Source organism: Dipodomys spectabilis, unplaced genomic scaffold (genome assembly GCF_019054845.1).
Source record: "Dipodomys spectabilis isolate Male_0828 unplaced genomic scaffold, ASM1905484v1 ptg000612l, whole genome shotgun sequence".
Lineage (NCBI taxonomy): Eukaryota > Metazoa > Chordata > Mammalia > Rodentia > Heteromyidae > Dipodomys > Dipodomys spectabilis.
This window is the reverse complement of record NW_024871289.1, coordinates 908,313-913,055: the sequence shown is the minus strand read 5'-3', so window position 1 is coordinate 913,055 and position 4,743 is coordinate 908,313. Positions and strand designations below refer to the sequence as shown.

The following is a 4,743-nucleotide window of genomic DNA, read 5'->3' as shown; positions in this document are numbered from 1 at the left end:
ACCAAAAGCCACCAAAGAAAGTCAAGTAACACATGGAGGCTGAACAACACACTGCTGAATCATGAGTGGGTCAAGGAAGAGATTAGAAAGGAAATTCAAATGTTCATGCTATTCAACAAAAATGAGCACACAAATTACCAGCTCCTCTGGGACACAGGAAAGCAGTACTCAGAAGCAAGTTTATAGCTCTCAGTTCCTATATCAACAAATTGGATAGATCTGAAACCAACAATTTAATGACACATCTACACCTCCTTGAAAAAGAGAAGCAAGATAAACCCTAATCCAGTAGACGTAAAGAAATAATTAAAATTAAATCAGAATTAAATAAATTAGGATCCAAAAAACTATAGAAAGAATCAACAAAACAAAGAGTTGGTTCTTCGAAAAAATTAACAAAATTGATAATCCCTTAACAAAACTTATCAGACAAAGAAGAGAACACACCCAAATAAATAAACTCAGAGATGAGAATGGAAACATTACCACGGAAACAACCAAGATTCACAACATTTTAAGGGAATATTTCTCAAACCTTTATGCTAATAAGTTTGAGAACTTGGCAGAAATGGACCTTTTCTTAGCAAATATTGACATGCCAAAACTAAACCAAGATGAGTTAAACCAGCTTAACAGGCCCATATCAAGCATTGAAACAGCTATAAGAAACTTACCAGCTAAGAAAAGTCCAGGACCAGATGGTTTTACAGCGGAATTCTACAAGGCCTTCAAAGCAGAGCTCGCAACAATACTCCTCCAACTCTTCAATGAAATTGAAAGAGAAAGTTCACTACCGAACACATTCTATGAAGCCATCATAACCCTCATCCCAAAACCAGGTAGGGACTCATCAAAGAAAGAGAACTATAGACCCATTTCTTTGATGAACATTGATGCAAAACTTCTCAACAAAATTTTGGCGAATCGACTTCAACAATTCATCCAAAAAATCATACACCACGATCAAACAGGATTCATTTCAGCGATGCAAAGTTGGTTCAATATGCGCAAATCAATCAATATTATTCATCACATCAACAGGAGCAAGTATAAGAACCACATGGTTGGGGCTGGGAAGGTGGCTCAGTGGTAGAGCGCTTGCCTTGCATGCCTGAGGCCCTGGGTTCGATTCCCAGCAGCACATAAGCAAAAAGAAAAAAGCCGGAAGTGGTGCTGTGGTTCAAGTGGTGGAGGACTAGCCTTGAGCTGAAGAGCTGAGGGACAGCGCCCAGGCCCAGAGTTCAGGCCCCACGACCGGACCCAAAAAAAAAAAAAAATAAAGAACCACATGGTTATCTCAATAGATGCAAAAAAAGCATTTAACAAGATCCAACACCCCTTTATGATGAAGATTTTGGAAAAATTAGGAATCCATGGAACATTCCTCAATACAATAAAGGCTGTATATGAGAACCCTACACCCAGCATTATACTTAATGGTGAAAACCTAAAGCCATTTCATCTTAACTCAGGAACAAGACAAGGATGTCCACTCTCTCCACTTCTCTTCAACTTAGTATTAGAATGCCTAGCTACAGCAATAAGACAAGATGCAGACGTCAAGGGGATCCAAATAGGGAAAGAAGCAATAAAAACTCTCCCTCTTTGCAGATGACATGATCTTGTATTTAAAGAATCCCATAGACTCCACTCCCAAATTACTCAAGCTGATTCCAAAGTAGCAGGCAAAGTAGCAGGGTATAAAATTAACCCCCAAAAATGAATGTCTTTTCTGTATGCCAACAATGAGAAAAGTGTGGCTGAAATTAGGAGAGCAACTCCATTTGTAATAGCCCCACAAAAAATAAAATACCTAGGAATTAACTTAACCAAAGAAGTGAAGGACATCTATGATGAAAACTTTAAAAACTTGAAAAAGGAAATCAACACAGAACTTACAAAATGGGAAAAACTCCCATGCTTCTGGATTGGAAAGATTAACATCGTGAAAATGGCAATACTTCCCAAGGCTATCCACAACTTCAATGCGATACCTATCAAAATTCCAACCTCATTCTTCAAGGAAATAGAAGAGGCAATCCAAAAATTCATATGGAACAATAAAAGACCTCGAATAGCAAAAACGCTCCTCAACTGAAAGAACACTGCTGGAGGAATATCAATACCAAATTTCAAACTCTACTATAAAGCCATAGTAATCAAATCCGCTTGGTATTGTCACAAGAACAGACCTCAGGACCATTGGAATAGAATTGAAAACCCAGAAATGAATCTACAGACCTTTAGCCATCTAATTTTGGATAGGGGAGCTAAAAAATAGAATGGAAGAAAGACAGCCTCTTCAGTAAATTCCTCTGGCAAAGTGGTTATCTACTTGTAGAAAACTAAAGCTAGATCCTTATATATCACCCTGCACCAGAATCAACTCCAAATGGATCAAAGACCTCGGAGTCAAAGCAGACACTCTGAAAACATTACAGGATGGAATAGCAGAAACCCTAGGTCTCCTTGGCACAAGCCAAAATTTTCTTAATAGAGACCCGGAAACATAACAAATCAAAGAATGATTGGACAAATGGGATTGCATGAAGTTGTAGAGCTTCTGCATCCCAAAGGACATAGCTAGCAAGATCAATAGAAAGCCCACAGATTGGAAGAAGATCTTCACTAGCCATACAATGGACAAGGGTCTCATATCTAAAATATACCTGGAAATCAAAAAATTAAATACCCAACAACAAATTCTCAAAGAAACAAATGCCCAATAAATAAATGGGCTAAAGTCTTGAAGAGAAACTTCTCTGAAGAAGAAAGAAGTATGGCCAATAGACACATGAAGAAATGCTCAACCTCCCTTGCCATAAAAGCCATAAAAGAAAACATTGAGATACCACCTCACCCCAGTTAGAATGGCAAAAATCAATAACTCTAATAACAACTGATGCTGGATTGGATGTGGACAGAAGGGAACCTTACTTCATTGTTGGTGGTTGTGTAAAGTTGTTCAACCACTTTGGAAAGCAGTATGGAAGTTTCTCAAACGACTCCACATAGAACTCCCCTATGACCCAGCAGTCCCACTTTTGGGCATTTACCCAAATGTTTACAAACAAGAGCACACTAAAGCTACCAGCACAACTATGTTTATTGCAGCATTATTTACCATAGCTAAGATCTGGAACCAACCCAGATGCCCCTCAGTAGATGAATGGATCAAGAAAATGTGGTATATATACACAATGGAATTCTATGCCTCCATCAGAAAGAATGACATTGCCCCATTTGTTAGGAAATGGAAAGACTTTGGAAAAATTATATTAAGTGAAGTAAGTCAAGCCCAAAGAAATATAGTTCCCATGATTTCCCTTACTTGCAATAACTAGTATATGTCTGAGTCAAGCAGAAAAAGTCAGATAAGTTGATATTAGGAAAATGAACCCTTAGATATGTATTTTAAATGTTTTTTTTCTTTTATGTATTTTTTTCTAACGCAATTATAAGATTATTTCTTTGTTGCTTTGTATGTCCCTCCCCGACAGTATTACCCCTGCTTTCACTATATTTGATGTCGGTGTAATTAGTGGAGGGGAAGGGGAAAAACAAGTCGTTTAAATAAGGATACAGGTGGACCGGTTGCAACAACGAGAAGTACAAGTTGTCATGTCGAAAATGAACTTTACAACTGGGGGTGGAGGGAGGGTGGGAAGGGATGGGAAGTGTAAACAAAGGAGGAGGCTACAATGCTTGATAAGAAATGTACTCACTATCTTGCCCATGTAATTGTAACCCCTCTCTACAGTATTTTCACAATAAAAAAATAAAAATTAATTAAAAAAAGAAAAAAAAAGAAATCTCAATAGGAAGATATCCAAAGATAAGGCAAACTCATACTTGGGAGACTCTAAACATGTGAATACTGTGACAACTGTTTCCATTAATTATGTATTATGTTTCAACACTTAATAAAATATTAATGAAAAATGAGTCAATGTCCTACATTATTGTATATAATTTTAAAATAGATGTGCAAAATGTAATATATATTCTGTATAATAAATACAATAATCAATGAATGAATGAATCAAATAAAAATGAAATTCAAAATCAATAATAAAATCATAGTATGAAATTAACATATATATGTATACATATATAATATATTACACAGGTAATGAAACACTTTTTCTACTGCAGGGCCTTCATTTAGGCCCTGGGAACTGTAGCTTGAATTTCTTTTCCTCAAGGACATTGAGCTTCACCTTCACCCATGTTGCAAAAGAGTTACCTGGACGGTGAGCTCAAATCCTAGCAATGATGGAAATACTGGCCCCAGTTCCAAGACAATAACTTATTTTTTTAATGGAAGCAGTTAGTTTACTCAGTTCCATACGGAACATTAAAAAAAGACAGAGTAGAATTTTGTACAGCTATTCACACATCCTTCCCTTACCTCCAAAGTTATTTTCTGAGAACTACATTGTTCCTGTTCTTTTGTAACTTTTTATTTTAAAAATATTGGACAGAGAGGTTACAGTTACAGTAGCAAGGTAATGAGTTCATTTACTATTGAGCATTGTTGATTCCTCCTTTGTTTTCCCCCTACCATTCCTTTCCTACCATCTCCACAACTACCTCCCCCTGCCAAGGTTAGTGATTTAGTTTCTTATTTTTGGTTGGCAAGCGGTTTGAACTCAAGTAGTGGCAACTCTTCCCTCACATTGCTACAGATTTACTGAGATCCTGAGTTCAAATCACTGGCTAGGAAAGAAAACTGGCAAAAAT

The 4,743-nt window shown here is 36.9% G+C and overlaps 1 non-coding gene across 1 annotated transcript; it reads left to right on the top strand.

Annotated features, from left to right (window-relative positions):
* The first annotated feature begins 1,069 nt into the window (after nucleotides 1-1,069).
* Trnaa-ugc lies at nucleotides 1,070-1,141 on the top strand. Its single transcript has one exon. It is a non-coding gene; the product is annotated as a tRNA-Ala (tRNA).
* Nucleotides 1,142-4,743: the final 3,602 nt, after the last annotated feature.